Genomic DNA, 15,667 nt, shown 5'->3' with positions numbered 1-15,667 from the left:
TACATTGCAGCACAACGAGTTATGCTTAAGGGCCTTGTGGTATTTGAAACACCATGGTTTGTTTCAGCCAAAGAACATCGTGAAAAGTCTCTAGTACAATGCACAACTATTAGACAAAATCCTATATATCTTCTACAATTAATATACATTTGCCCAGGTGTCAACAGTTGTGATACGTTAGAAATCCACTTATGATAATTATTAGAACAATTAGTTGGCAAAGAACAAATATTAAGTGATAATAAAAATAAGTCATTTATATAGGCCTCCTATAAACCAGGAGCCAAATATAGCACACGTTTCATAAAATCCACTAACCCCCACTTAAGATACCTAGACCCTAGGCTATGGTTAACCTAACCTAAAGGTCTTAACCCTCGTTAGTACGTTGATCCAAAACCAACTCGGATTCCCTAGGAACTTACCTAGTTGTGTCCTCGAGATTAGGGATCTCCTCCATTGACACAATCTCATCACCTTCACCTAGATGTTCTTTCAAAGAACCGGGCTTTATGCATAAAGCTTTCAAGCTTATTCATAAATCTTGCAAGCCTATTCATAGAGCTTACATGCACAGAGAAATTTCCTCTCTATCCCCCCTTGTCTCTCAATTTATTAGTAGCGTCTTCAGTAAGGGATATGAATAGCTCATCCTTAAGTAGTAGGTTATTCACCCTTAGCTTCCTTGAAGGAAACTTTCTGAGCCACCCCCATTTCCAAGGCATATATATGGTCTGATAATACAAAGCAAGACTCCACTTTAGCAAACTTGAAAGTATGGGGAACCTAAGAGGCTTGATGACTAAAAAAGACCATATCTATTCTTGAAGATGATCGAAAATATTGAAGGATAAAATAAGTATGTCTAGGATCAAATCCCCAAGCCCCCAATTCCCAACCATCAACAAGATCCATCTTGCCTGTCTAAGGCTTTCCCACTTCTTTCTCTCTTGACCCATCAACATTGTGCTTCCCTCACACTTATCAACATGCTTCTCTACCATATTGAAGTCCCCCATAATGATACATTCGTAATGAATATTCAACCTAGCAATCCAATCCCAAATCTCCCCTCTAATCTTATCATTATGAGCTCCATATATTGACTATACACACCTTCTCTTCAACTACTTGAACCTCCACAACTAAGATTCTACCATTGGGATGATTAACAATAATATTGGGTATTAAGTCTTTCTTAACAACAATCAAAACTCTGCTAAAGCCTAAATTCACTCTCCCCCATACAAAATCATCCAATCTCTAACACTCTTGTTTCTCCAATACTTCATACCAAATAGATTATGTTCCTAATTTACCATCACTTACAATCCCCAAGCCTTTACTAACCCCCAAAAGGTTGATTTCTTCCTCTTGTCCCTTAATCCCTTAACATTCCAAGTGCACCCCTTCACTTCACTTTTCCTAATCACTCTAGGGCAGGCAGGAACCATCTCCACATCAGCTTCCTCTTCCCCAACTGATCTTTCCCTTTGCCCCCCCACTCCTCATTGGATATCCCTCCATGCCATTTCAACTTGCCAATTAAATCTCCCCATAGAAGGCGTTTCACTATCATCTCCTCCTAGTGGACTAAATGGATTGGAATAGAGAGGTGCAGTCAAACCGTCTAGGGATTACCCCCCCAACTCCCTTCTCCTCAGTTTTGGTTTGATTTTTCCTAGCCTCCCCTTTAACTTGCCTAACAGGGTGAAAGCATGGTATGGTGTACCCATTTAGTAGTGTTTTTGGTAAAAAAAATGACGGGTACTAAGCATAGTTTTAGTTCTAAATAAAGATCCATGGCAAGAAAATTTAGAACTCAAAAAATAGAGATCCTCCCGCAATACAAAAAATTTTGGACGTGCATGGTCGTCCCGCAATTCAAATTTTTTTGGACATGCATGGTAGTTCGCTTCCACTTCATTGAGTGCTCGATCTTCCTTGATTTTCTTGATTCTCGTTTCTCAGAAGCTCTCTCCTACTCTGCCACTACCACGCTTCTGCCCCTCCCCCCTCTCTCTCTCTCCCTCTCCCTCTCCCACCACTGCCCTGCTTGTTCTCTCTCTAGATATCTCATTTGTATGGAACATTCAACTGAGCCATGGGTGAAGTGCTCGGACAAGAACAATTGTGGTCTTGCATTGTCTAAAGTGTGTTACTTCCTCAACGTTACTAGTATTTTTGACAAAGAAGGACGATCAAAAATTCTTGGTAGGATTTTACGACATCTAGAACTACAAGAAATTGTGAGAAGAAGATAGTGTTTCCTAACCAGATGATTTCAGAGGCGATTGTAGAGAGCATAAAGACATCACTAATCATGGTGGTTAAAGCCATGGAAAATTGCAAATAAGCTAGCTGCACTTCACATGGTTGCTAATAATGTGGCAAAAGAACAATACAGTGATAGGAGAGTTGCTAAAGCCCTTGGCAACCAAGAAATTTGAAGAAACATCGTGCTGATGTACAAGCTAAATAATTCAAATGGGTGGGAGAAGGTCGCAAACGCAAGAATGATTGTCTAAGTGATGAAGAGGTTGTTCACTTTCTCAGTCAATTTTGGACAAGCAACACAAGGGTGTCTCCAAACAAGAATGATGTCTCTGCACAGCAGGTAGTGGATAAGTCAAAAAAACTACAGAGTTCATTCCCAGTCATTACTTGGAGCTATACCTACATCATTATTTTTTTCTTAGGAAAGGAAATTTGTCTCCTTAAATTGCTATCCAAGTGTAGACAAAATCTTGCATTAGAAGAGATACATCAATCAAAACTCCCTTCAGCACCTAAACTAATTACTGGCCAAGTTTTACTTTCTGCTTCTGCCAAAGGGAGTCAAGGGCACTATCTACATCATTATTATCCTCAACATGATATTACCTCTTTGATCTTCTTCTCTGAATTATTCAGATTATTAGTATGATTAGTACTAATAGTACTAATAGTACTAGTAGTATCAACACTAAAACTACTATTGGTAGTATTAGAGTTCATACTTATAAACTCTTGATTTTGTAATTTTTTTGTTTTGGTTATGCAGGCAGAATTCTTCATGAACTTCAAAGAACAACATGCCTCCATTAACTTCGCCTTTTATGCTTTTCAGAGCCTGAAACCTTATTTTGTTAGAAAACTTAAGGAGAGAAACACGTTGTCGTGCCACGGCACGTCTATGGTGTGAAACCATGCATGTGAGGCCATCAAATGCAAATCCAGATGCATGGGATTAAGTGCCTGTGTACATATGGGATGTATGGCGTGTGGAGGGTTTTGCTTTTAAGGGCGTCGCCAGGTGTTAAGGGTTGACGGTATTGGCTTGAGCTTGTTACAGCTTGTCCGGGTGAGAGGACAGATGATGGAGATGATGTCAGCTGCTCGGATGTCTGGATATGTGTATGCGTCTCCAAGGATAAGCGGCCACTCGAGGTTGTATTGAAGTGTGTGTGGAGCATGAGGGCAATAATAGAAAAGGGAGCCATGAGCCTTTGCATTGGTGTGAAAGCAATATGGTGGCCAATTTTCAAAATTAAATAAAAAAGAAAATAAACGTGGCCTTATTTTGGAAGGTGGCATGGAAGATTAAGTTGGCCAGTGCATAGTTCTGGAAGCCGGCCAGCGTGATGTTCTGGAGGGTGGCGAGCTGGCGCAGAGAGGAGGGCCGCTGGGCACGTGAAGGAAGTGTGTGTGTGACGGGAAGAGTGGGGGCAGCGCAGCTGCAGGTATACAGGGAAGACGCCGTCTCGTAGCCAGGCAGAAGGGCGCCAGTTGTGAGAGGATTGCCGCTTGGTGATTCTCGGGAGCAGAGGAGTGTGTAGCCACAGGTGCGGGTGATAGAGCGGGGCTGACGGGCTGCAGAGGTCAGAAGGGCTCTGGTGGGTGGCTGCAAGACAGAGAAAAAGTGGGCTGGGTATTTGTACAGTCGGGTAGAGACGGGGGAGGAGAAGCTTCTCCAGCAGAGAGCCACAAGAGGTTTTTCCAGGGGGGTTCTAGGGAGGAGATGCTGCAGCAGAGAGAGTACTACAGACCTACAATGGCATATTGATGCCACAAACAGAGCAAGCCTTCAGGCTGAATTGGGCTTCATTTGGTGTCGGGGAGAAGCGAATAGAGGGAGGGTCAGACCACTCTATATTTGTGGGAGATCTTGCCATTGATGTCACAGATTATGTGCTTCAAGAAACATTCAGGTCTCGTTATCCTTCTGTAAGAGGTGCAAAAGTGATCATAGATCCCATCACGAACCGCTCAAAGGGTTATGGTTTCGTGAGGTTTGGTGATGAAAATGAGAGGACTCGGGCTATGTCAGAGATGAATGGTGTTTATTGCTCAAGCAGGCCTATGCGAATAAGTGCTGCAACAACCAAAAAAAGGTCTCCCTCAGCAATACACCAAGTCAAATCTTATCAGCAAAGGTCATATGAAACAAGCGGCTCGGAAGGTTATGGATTTGTAGAGTTCAGTTCTCATGATGCTGACAAGAGAGAGTACTGGGTGCTATACTATGGGCTGTCGACATGCATATGCTGAAGATATGTATACCCTTTGGATTTGGTGATGTCTTGTGAGTTTTATTATTTTGTCTCATGAGTGTTGTTGCATGTCAAACATTTTGTACAAACATATAGCATATGTTATGTGAAGACCTTCCATGATGAATCTTTGATGATGATATATGATGATGATGATGAGTTCTCTTGCCATAAGCCTTGTATCATCAGAGTCGAAGATGGTATGTCTTGTATGAGTTGTGGAGACAATCCCATTGAATGTATGCCTGAGTCAAGAGATTGAGTTAATACCATGCTATACTTTGTTCCATGAGAAGCTGAGAAGACATTTAATGCTTGGGATTTTGGAAGCTACTCTCACAGCCAGAAGCCTCGCGCTTTCCCAACGACACCGCCCACGTCACGACATCTTTGGTGAACCCGACGTGAAACCGCTGGGGTGAGAGTACGTAGAGATGGCTAGCAAAATGGAGCATTTATATGCAGAGATGAAAGAGCTTGAAGAGCGGTTCAGGAAGATTGAAGAAGAAAAGCAAAATCAGGAAGCGGTGGAAATTGCGGTGCAATTGGTATATGACAGGGTCAATATATTTGATGGTTATGATCCAGAAAGCTATCTAAGGTGTTACGAGACAGAGATGGAGAATCAAGGGGTTCCAGAAAACATGATGATTGCATCTTTTGCATACCTTATAAGTCCTGATTTAAAAGATGAAGTGCTGGAACTAGCAGAGTATCACTCCAAACGATGGAGTGATTTTGCAGATGCACTTATTTATGCGAGTTCCAGGTATAATGTGAGCTGTGATAGTGTTCCGGCAACAATCCGAGCCAATTTAGAAGCGGTTGTCGATGCATGTCTTATGGAGGACAATCAATTGTTATTCAAGGCTGATACAAAGATTGTGGAGGCTGTTTATGCTAAATTGGGACTGCAAAAAGCCATTAGTGAGCAACAAGGCCTTCACAGTACCAAAAGGGATGCTTTGCTACAGCCTCATAGAGATGCAATGGGTGAACTCTGTAAGTATAATCTGTCTTCCTTGTTTGAGGGTGCAGACATACAGGGTCCTATGATCATACCAAATGATGTGTGTATGCCTATGCTTGAGGAGACACTTGATTCAGAGAGCTTCAGGACAGGTGCTCAAGACCCAGTATACGAGGAAGAGGACTGTGAAGCATGTAAGCTGTGTAAACTTGAGGATTCTCATGACGAAAGTCCTCATTTGAAGGGTATTCCTCAGGTGTCGTATCATATGTGTGAAGAACAGCAGGAACCAATGCTTCTTGCTGAAAGCATGATTGCAGAGTTTGAAGATCTAAGACAAGAAGAAGATGCTATCATTACTGCATTCTTATCTGGTTATGATGCTTATAAGCAGGATGATGTACATGAATATGCAGACGGGCCACAAGTATGTGTGATTGATTTAGAGGGGGTGAGTGATATGGGTGATTCCAACAGTGATGTTGCTTCTGAAGCTGGTTGCCAAGGTTCTTTGGATTTGGGTTATTCTGGAATGCTAACTGGGTGTTCCAACAATAAACAGGGTGATGCTATGTCATCAGTGTCAGGGTTACCCTGCAACCACATTTGTGAGCAACAATCTCGAGCTTGGAAGCCTGTTTATGATGATGATTTGGAGAGGGAAATTGAATCTGTCTTTTTGGATCATACAGGGTTCAATGACATACAGATTCAAGGGTACTCGGGTGAGGGACCAATAATTCTAAGCCCATCTGCAGATAGGTATAAAGAAATACTGGGAGATAACATGCAGGATATGCAAAGTGTGGTCACAGAGCCTCATGAGGCTGCATATGAGCAACCAAATGGATATAGTTATGGGGGTATGAATGTTCATGATAATCAACATGTGGGATTGCAAGATGATAATGGCTTCAATGCGATTGATCCTGGATTGGATGCTATCCTAGATGATGCATTGGATGATTTCATGGTATATAATAGATCCCCTTCAGCTTTGGGCTCTTCTATGCTTGATGCTAGTCAACTGTTGGTTGCAAGTGAGGATGTGCAGGTGTTCTGTAAGCCAAATGATTGTGATGAGATTGATTAAGATCTGGAGGCTATTCTCGATGATGCCTTGTTGGATTTTGTATGTGTTGATGCTTTTCCGTCTTTGGATGAGAAGAATGAATGTTTATCAGTGGGTGAGCTGGATCCGGGCACAGTAGATTTGGATGGGATGTTATCAAGTGTGTGTTCCATGCTGTTAATGCAGTTGTTATTTGGTGTGGCCATACAATATGTGGTGCAAAGGCTTCAAACATGGCCTGAGGAAAATTTTGAAGCAAATCATTTTGAAGAGCATCCCACTTTGAATGATGAGGATAATTATGCATATGCAGAGAATCTAAGTGAGGATAGGGCTTCATATGAGCAAAGGATATGGCACACATGCCAAAAGCGATTGGTATTTGATCCAGGTGGGAAAGCAGAACCATTCAGATGTGATTGCTGAGATATAAATGTCTTGCAGGCTAGGGGGTAGGTTAAGATGTCATGCTATGTTTTAACAAAGGATAACCCCTTGTGAGTGGCACTATGTATATTCTTCTACTGTTTCATGCTTATTAGGGTGATATCAACTGGGTAAGGTTTGACAGGGTTTAAGATGCCTAGTTGGATGCTTGTACATATACCAATGTTGGTGTGCAAATAATGCATGGACACTAAATTCCAGGACCTGTGTGGCACATACCAGAGGATGTGCAGGTTTAGAGGGGGTGGATGTCATGCCACGGCACGTCTATGGTGTGAAACCATGCATGTGAGGCCATCAAATGCAAATCCAAATGCATGGGATTAAGTGCCTGTGTACATATGGGATGTATGGCGTGTGGAGGGTTTTGCTTTTAAGGGCGTCGCCAGGTGTTAAGGGTTGACGGTATTGGCTTGAGCTTGTTGCAGCCTGTCCGGGTGAGAGGACAGATGATGGAGATGATGTCAGCTGCTCCGATGTCTGGATATGTGTATGCGTCTCCAAGGATAAGCGGCCACTCGAGGTTGTATTGAAGTGTGTGTGGAGCATGAGGGCAATAATAGAAAAGGGAGCCATGAGCCTTTGCATTGGTGTGAAAGCAATATGGTGGCCAATTTTTAAAATTAAATAAAATAGAAAATAAACGTGGCCTTATTTTGGAAGGTGGCGTGGAAGATTAAGTTGGCCAGCGCATAGTTCTGGAAGCCGGCCAGCGTGATGTTCTGGAGGGTGGCGAGCTGGCGCAGAGAGGAGGGCCGCTGGGCATGTGAAGGAAGTGTGTGTGTGACGGGAAGAGTGGGGGCAGCGCAGCTGCAGGTATACAGGGAAGACGCCGTCTCGTAGCCAGGCAGAAGGGCGCCAGTTGTGAGAGGATTGCCGCTTGGTGATTCTCGGGAGCAGAGGAGTGTGTAGCCACAGGTGCGGGTGATAGAGCGGGGCTGACGGGCTGCAGAGGTCAGAAGGGCTCTGGTGGGCAGCGGCTGCAAGACAGAGAAAAAGTGGGCTGGGTATTTGTACAGTCGGGTAGAGACGGGGGAGGAGAAGCTTCTCCAGCAGAGAGCCACAAGAGGTTTTTCCAGGGGGGTTCTAGGGAGGAGATGCTGCAGCAGAGAGAGTACTACAGACCTACAATGGCATATTGATGCCACAAACAGAGCAAGCCTTCAGGCTGAATTGGGCTTCATTTGGTGTCGGGGAGAAGCGAATAGAGGGAGGGTCAGACCACTCTATATTTGTGGGAGATCTTGCCATTGATGTCACAGATTATGTGCTTCAAGAAACATTCAGGTCTCGTTATCCTTCTGTAAGAGGTGCAAAAGTGATCATAGATCCCATCACGAACCGCTCAAAGGGTTATGGTTTCGTGAGGTTTGGTGATGAAAATGAGAGGACTCGGGCTATGTCAGAGATGAATGGTGTTTATTGCTCAAGCAGGCCTATGCGAATAAGTGTTGCAACAACCAAAAAAAGGTCTCCCTCAGCAATACACCAAGTCAAATCTTATCAGCAAAGGTCATACGAAACAAGCGGCTCGGAAGGTTATGGATTTGTAGAGTTCAGCTCTCATGATGCTGACAAGAGAGAGTACTGGGTGCTATACTATGGGCTGTCGACATGCATATGCTGAAGATATGTATACCCTTTGGATTTGGTGATGTCTTGTGAGTTTTATTATTTTGTCTCATGAGTGTTGTTGCATGTCAAACATTTTGTACAAACATATAGCATATGTTATGTGAAGACCTTCCATGATGAATCTTTGATGATGATATATGATGATGATGATGAGTTCTCTTGCCATAAGCCTTGTATCATCAGAGTTGAAGATGGTATGTCTTGTATGAGTTGTGGAGACAATCCCATTGAATGTATGCCTGAGTCAAGAGATTGAGTTAATACCATGCTATACTTTGTTCCATGAGAAGCTGAGAAGACATTTAATGCTTGGGATTTTGGAAGCTACTCTCACAGCCAGAAGCCTCGCGCTTTCCCAACGACACCGCCCACGTCACGACAACGTGCTGTTGTGTTTACCATACAAGAATTGATTTAATGCGGCTTGCTGTGAATTCCATGAGGACCGATACAAAATAATTACATGGAGATGCATGTGATTGCTTGTGTATGGTTTGTAGGCCGAATGAGGAGGAAAAGTGCAATGCCTATGCAAGCAACCACCTATTCTTCAGTGTCAGAATTGTGGAGGTCAACAGTATGCCCAAAGGAAGAGTCAGCTGAATGGCACAAGCTTGCATTCTTACTGCAAACATGTAAGAACTGTCCAAAACCTTTTTTTTTGGTCTTCCTGAGTTTGATGTAGCAAATCAAGAGCTGGTAAAGTGGAAGACTTATGAGTGTGTCATAGAGGACATAGGAAAAGGTCAAATAAGGAAACACATAAAACAAGTCTACAAGGAGACACCTGCAAAAGACATTATCCCACTGTTTTTGCAAAATTTTAATGTGTTCATGCCCCATAACTTTCAAAGTTACTAGCAGAATTCTCAATTCACAGAATGCTTGAAGAATTTGCTAGATGATGTGGTGATGTCTGTTGTTGACTTTGCCAAGAATTATACCTTCAAGGTGTAGAACGAAATCCAGTCCCTGCATTGGTATACTGACCAGTGTACAATATTGGTACAAATTTACTATTGGAAGGAGGATGGAAATTTGAAGAAGCAATCTATCTTTTATATTTCAGATGATAAATAGCATGACACATTGTTTGTTCAACATTATTTTAAGCTTCATTATCAATGTCTTCTATTTCAAGGACTGAAGTTTACAAAGCACTTGCATACATATGCCAAACAGTCAAAGGTACTCGCAAAACACATTGTGTGTTGGGATTCAGTTGAAAAGACCCTACACAAGTTCTGGTTTAAAGTTTGTCATGCTTTTGTTCCTTCCGTGTTGATGAATCTTGGGACAAGTGCATCAATCTAAGCCATGTACAACCATGGCAGTTGCATAATCTAGAGCATGTATAGAGAGGACAATAATACAATAGTTGTGGAGCAAGATGACATTGTCTACTCGGAGCAGCAAGACGAATTAGCTGATATGTTGGAGGTTGGAGACCACCTGGCAGTGCTAAAGTCTCCTACAAGGATTACTACATTGTGCTATGCAAACAAGGCAAGACAGTCCTCTTAGAGCAAGTGAAGGATGGTTAGGGTAATGTTTTCAACATTGGAGATGCAGTGGTGCATGGTATCTATTATGCTAAATTGCCACAATGTAAAAACAGTTATGTGTTACTAAGGGAAGCATCTACAACTATGTTGCATGCTGATGCAATACTTGCAATAAAGTTCCCAATGTTACAAGCAAAGAAGTAGGTCAAAGAGTCCACAATAGTTTATTGTGTCCCTCTCCGAAGGTGCATGAACACATCCTAGGTAATTTTTCACTCCTTAATTCCTAGGTTACACTGAAGAAGGTCGATTAAGGGACAAGATTGGCAAGGAAATGAATCAATCCAGGCCTTACCGACACCACGTGCTTGCCCACTCTGTGAAGCTAAAGTTTTGCTGCAACATGGGGTGAAGCTTGTTGGCACCATCTTTTGACCATGACTCTGTTAACATAAAAAATAAGTAGACGTTTTGGAGGAGCTGCTGTTGTGCATTCACCTAACACACAAAAGAGGTACTTCTCAAAAACATGAAGTACTCAGATAAATGACAAGGTACTAAAATAATGAACTCAAGACCAGCTTTCAAAAAAATACACAACAAATTGATGCACTCTGCTCAAGATAGAAACAAGTGTATTTCAAAAAGTGCAGCACATTCCCAAAAAGGCAAAACAAAGGGGCAATACAACAATATGCTCATTTTGAGCCGGATCTGGTTTTGGGCAAGTGTATAGGGTCACGACCCTTACGAGTAGGAAGGCTACAAGCTTTCCTCTTCTTAAACCCCGCATGGACTAAGCAAGATAGTTTCATACATAGCCTCCTCATTCTCCTGGGAAATGACCTTGGTGGATGTACCACCAAGGTCATACAGAGCCTCCTCATTCTCCTGGGAAATGACCTTGGTGGATGTACCACCCTCCTCATGGTCCTGGTTGGGCAGTGGCCTTCTCATGGTGCTGGGCAATGGCCTTGCTGGATATAGTAGCCTCCTCATGCTCCTGGGCTTGTGAGATCCCTGTTCCCACCGAGCAACAGATTCGGGATACTAGCAGCGGAAGTAGCACTTCTCGCGCGGGACAGGGGTCCCACATTCGGGGCCTCACCCAGGTATATCCGGATAAGAGACTAATCCATCGGTTGTTCCAAAACCGAACCCGGAAAAACTTCTTTTACCGAAAAGCACGGGTGATTCCACCAGGATAACTTTTTACTCTAACGTAGTCAAGATCATTTCTGATCGAGCTGATCCAATTACATCTATAAGATACTTGGTCAGATCAAGGGAGAAACTTGCACTTGGATCATTGGGATCAACGCTTTTTTCCCCATTCAAGAGGCAGAGCCGTTGATTCCTATCCATAGAACAGTTACTGTCCGGGATTTATTTTATCTATCGTAAAAATAAAAGTTTGAGTCTCAATTTACGGATCCATCCGTCCAGCCTAACCCCATCCAGTCCCATGAGTTAGCCAACCGCCCAACCACTGTAGTGATGGGATCCAATTAAGAATTTGGTTAGGTTTTGTCCCGGGTACCAAGGAAAAGAGTTCCAAGGCCCCCTTGCCGGATGTTCATGCAAAACCAAACTAGTCACACCACTCACACACCCAATATGAAATTGCCTTTTCACAGATTCAACCAGTTTAAAAAAATCCTTTAATAAAACCATAGTATCACTGATCACCATCTTCCAATTTATCCAGTTGATTCTTAATTTTTCCATCATTCCTTCATCAGAGTATCTATGGCATCATTGGCAACTAGGACGCTCACCACCTGTCCACACAGGGGCCGTTTCCTAATCCCTAGCCCATAATACTCGACAATATAATCACTTATCAAGATGAACTCTCGTTGAAGATCAGCAAGATCAACCAACAGATCCATATAAAGAGCCATGGACTCATCCATTGAAGACCAGCAAGGTCAATCAACCAGATCCATGCCCGATTTCAGAAAACAACTCCTACTCTTGTTCCAATATCTTCCTCGACGCACGCGTGGGTATCCTAGGCGACCCAGAGCCCGAGCACCGTATGGTCAGCACCCTCTAGGATCCTTCGCAGGTGACCTAGCGCTTCACTCATAGGCCGCTTCCTTGGCCCCTCATCCACCGTACCGGAAGCTCACCATTTTAATCGGCTGGTCAAGACCTCGGCCGACCTTGCTACACGAGACGTCCTTCATTGACTCCCCGTCAGCAGTTGCAACTTTATCATCATGACCTTAATCACAAGAAGGTCAAAATGCTCCCCCCAGCATTCTTGACATAAAACAATCATTTACAAACAGCATTTACAAACAGTTTACAATACAATTTTTATTTTAACTTTCATTTTTCCACATTATCTCTCATCAATCTACATTACTTATTCCCTATTCCATTTATATGTATACTCATCCCATCAATCTAGGATGATAATTCCTAGAATATGGTAGGAAGTCCTCTTTTTATGCTTTGAATGAAATTATTTTATGCATAATTTCTATAAAAATTTTGCCATAGCTCCGCTACTATGAAAGATAAATCTCAATTTTTTCTAAGAGATAAGGCTCATTATTAAAGAAATAATTAGAATGGTCTCTAATTGGATCATCAATCCATAATGGTCTCTAATTGGATCATTAAGAAAATAATTAGAATGGTCTCTAATTGGATCATCAATCCATAATGGATTGAATCATCAATATACATAAACTAAAAGCATAGAAAAAAAAGCCATTAATTTGGCCTCAAGCATAGCTTAATCTTGGATTAAGGAAAAGCCTTATGAAAAGCTTCATTTGGATTGAAAAGGGTCATGAGTATGACCATTTCTTAAGTGAGAGAGAGAGAAAAACCATTAGAATTAAATATAAATAGAATTTTATGTAATTCTTTACTATCATTACTTAATTAACTTCAATAGCATTTCAAAAACCATACCAATTAAGCTTCTCAAGCTTGAGAGGGGTTGAGAAGAGAGAATCATTGAGAAATTATAGAAAAGATCAAAATTCAATATACTTATCTTATAATTTGCTTGATTCTTTGATCACGGTAGAGGCCCCCAACCAATCAATTGGTTTAGTATGTTGATGGAGCCACCAATGGGGATTGAAGAAAGAGAGAAGTATCAAAAACTAGTGAATTATTAAAGAATTCACAGTTCTTGGCTTAGGTGGAGTAGAGTAACAATGCATAAGACACTATATTTTTTTCAGCAAGGGGAGGCTTCTATTTATAGGAAAAATTGAGCTCCTAACCAAACAAACTGATTCTAGAATTTTCCAAGTCAGTTTGGTTAAATTTGAACTAGATTTGGACCTAGTTTGGTTACTTTTTGATTCGGTTTGGTTCCATTTTGATTTGGTTTGGTTCAAGAGAGATGAGAGATAAAAATATCACATTATTTTTTAGTTTAAAACTCATTCAAGCATGTGAAATATGCACCTCCTTTAAAGAATTCCCGTTCCTTACATATGTGTCAAAATTTTATTGCTCATAGTTTTTTTCTAATAAACCTTGTACATTTTCAACTCTTCATCTTATGTGAAATATGCACCTCCTTTAAAGAACTCCTCTTCCTTACATATGTGTCATAGTTTTTTTACTAATAAACCTTGTACATTTTAACCTCTTCATCTTATGTGAAATATGCACCTCCTTTAAAGAACTCCCCTTCCTTACATATGTGTTTATTTACTAATAAACCTTGTACATTTTCAACTCTTCCTCTTATGTGAGCATTTACTCATTTTTGGATACCCAAAATATCTCATATTTTTAATATTGCTCATAGTTTTTTACTAATAAACCTTGTACATTTTCAACTCTTCATCTTATGTGAAATATGCACCTCCTTTAAAGAACTCCTCTTCCTTACATATGTGTCATAGTGAAATCATTTTAATATTGCTCATAGTTTTTTACTAATAAATCTTGTACATTTTCAACTCTTCATCTTATGTGAAATATGCACCTCCTTTAAAGAACTCCCCTTCCTTACATATGTGTCATAATGAAATCATTTTAATATTGCTCATAGTTTTTTACTAATAAACCTTGTACATTTTCAACTCTTCATCTTATGTGAGCATTTACTCATTTTTGAGTATCTTCTTTTACAAATTGGATTTATCTCCTCCCTACACATGGATTGATGCTGTTGGCCCATAGGAACCTTAATTGGACCATAATCCAAAAATTTCTGAAAATCTAGACCCTTAGACTAAGGTCCTTTATACCCATTTCTAATTAATTCCAATTGCACATTGGAAAATTCTTTTTGAATTTCTGTTTCAGGGGAACTTATTTTAATAAGATGAGATATTTTTCTATCCAAAAATATTCAAAATCTGAATATTCTCTCTCTAGAATATTTTCTCTCTCTAGGTTAAAACAGCCACAAACAAGATCTCTTATATTTCAGAAAAGGAATTGATTACAGGGGAATATGCTAGACATCAAAAAGGGGGTTGGGGGAGGAATCTTACATTCTACCCCACTTAAAAAATGCGAGATGTCCTCATCTCGCAAACTAGGATAATTTCGCAAGATGCACGAATATGAGACTTAGAGAAAAATTTTAATCAAGATTAACCACCAAGAAAAGTCTTAAAGAAAGTAAGATAAAAACAAGATTTAAACTTTATTCATTCTCGGAACTTATACAGTAAAGATAGAAGAACTCTTTACACTTCCATAAGCCCGTCCATCATATGGTCACAAAAGCAGCACTCACAAGCTGCACAAGTATAGGGTAACTCATCTATGGGAATGATCCTACTGGTTATTGCCGCACCTATCTCAGTGGTATGAGGTGATCTGACAAAAGGACCTCTGAGAGGCAAGCCAAAAACGAGATAAAGGCATATCTTCTTATGAGGAAGAAAACACGCTAGTAAGAAGACCCGCTCAGAAAACCCAAGATGCCTTGATCTCATGACGCAGTAGTATCGGGGACCCAAACCCAGGGCTTCAATAACCATGGCCAAGCGGACATTGTTACGAAAGTGCTGCTGACCCCAGGGTGTTACCCTAGTTATGTATTGATAGGTCCGCCATTTGGTCTGAGCTACAGAAGTTCCTAGGTGAGGAAAAAGTGAGCGCTCATACTGTTCTATAAAGTCTTTCTTCACAGACTCTCTTGCGTCTTGAAGGTGAGAAATCATCATGGATAAAACTAATTCCTGTTGCCAAGCCATGAAGGAGATTAAGAAGAAGGGAGATCGATGGAAGTAAGATTACTGCGAGCAACAGATAAAGGTTACGACTTATATAAAGGAAGGAGCTAGCGTAACTTAGAAGCCAACGGTAACTTGCCACTGAAGTTTTACCATCTTTCCATGATTTGAGTTTGACACATTTTTCTATAGAAGGCATTAAGAATTTTGAGATGAGGAGATAAAAGAAACTTGTAGGCTAAGTCACCTTCTTTCATTGAATTCAGATATAAGGTCACAATATCTGGGGGATAACTTCTTATACTCCCCAAGAGATAAAGAACTTCTTTTGGGTC

The 15,667-nt window shown here is 41.2% G+C and overlaps 1 pseudogene; it reads left to right on the top strand.

Annotated features, from left to right (window-relative positions):
* The first annotated feature begins 8,162 nt into the window (after positions 1-8,162).
* Positions 8,163-8,648, top strand: LOC147620390 (polyadenylate-binding protein RBP47 pseudogene; annotated as a pseudogene).
* The last annotated feature ends 7,019 nt before the right edge of the window (positions 8,649-15,667 follow it).

Source organism: Cibotium barometz, chromosome 31 (genome assembly GCF_041138505.1).
Source record: "Cibotium barometz isolate CiBa-2024 chromosome 31, ASM4113850v1, whole genome shotgun sequence".
Lineage (NCBI taxonomy): Eukaryota > Viridiplantae > Streptophyta > Polypodiopsida > Cyatheales > Cibotiaceae > Cibotium > Cibotium barometz.
Note: the sequence above shows the minus strand (reverse complement) of the source record. Positions and strands in the feature narration are given on the sequence as shown.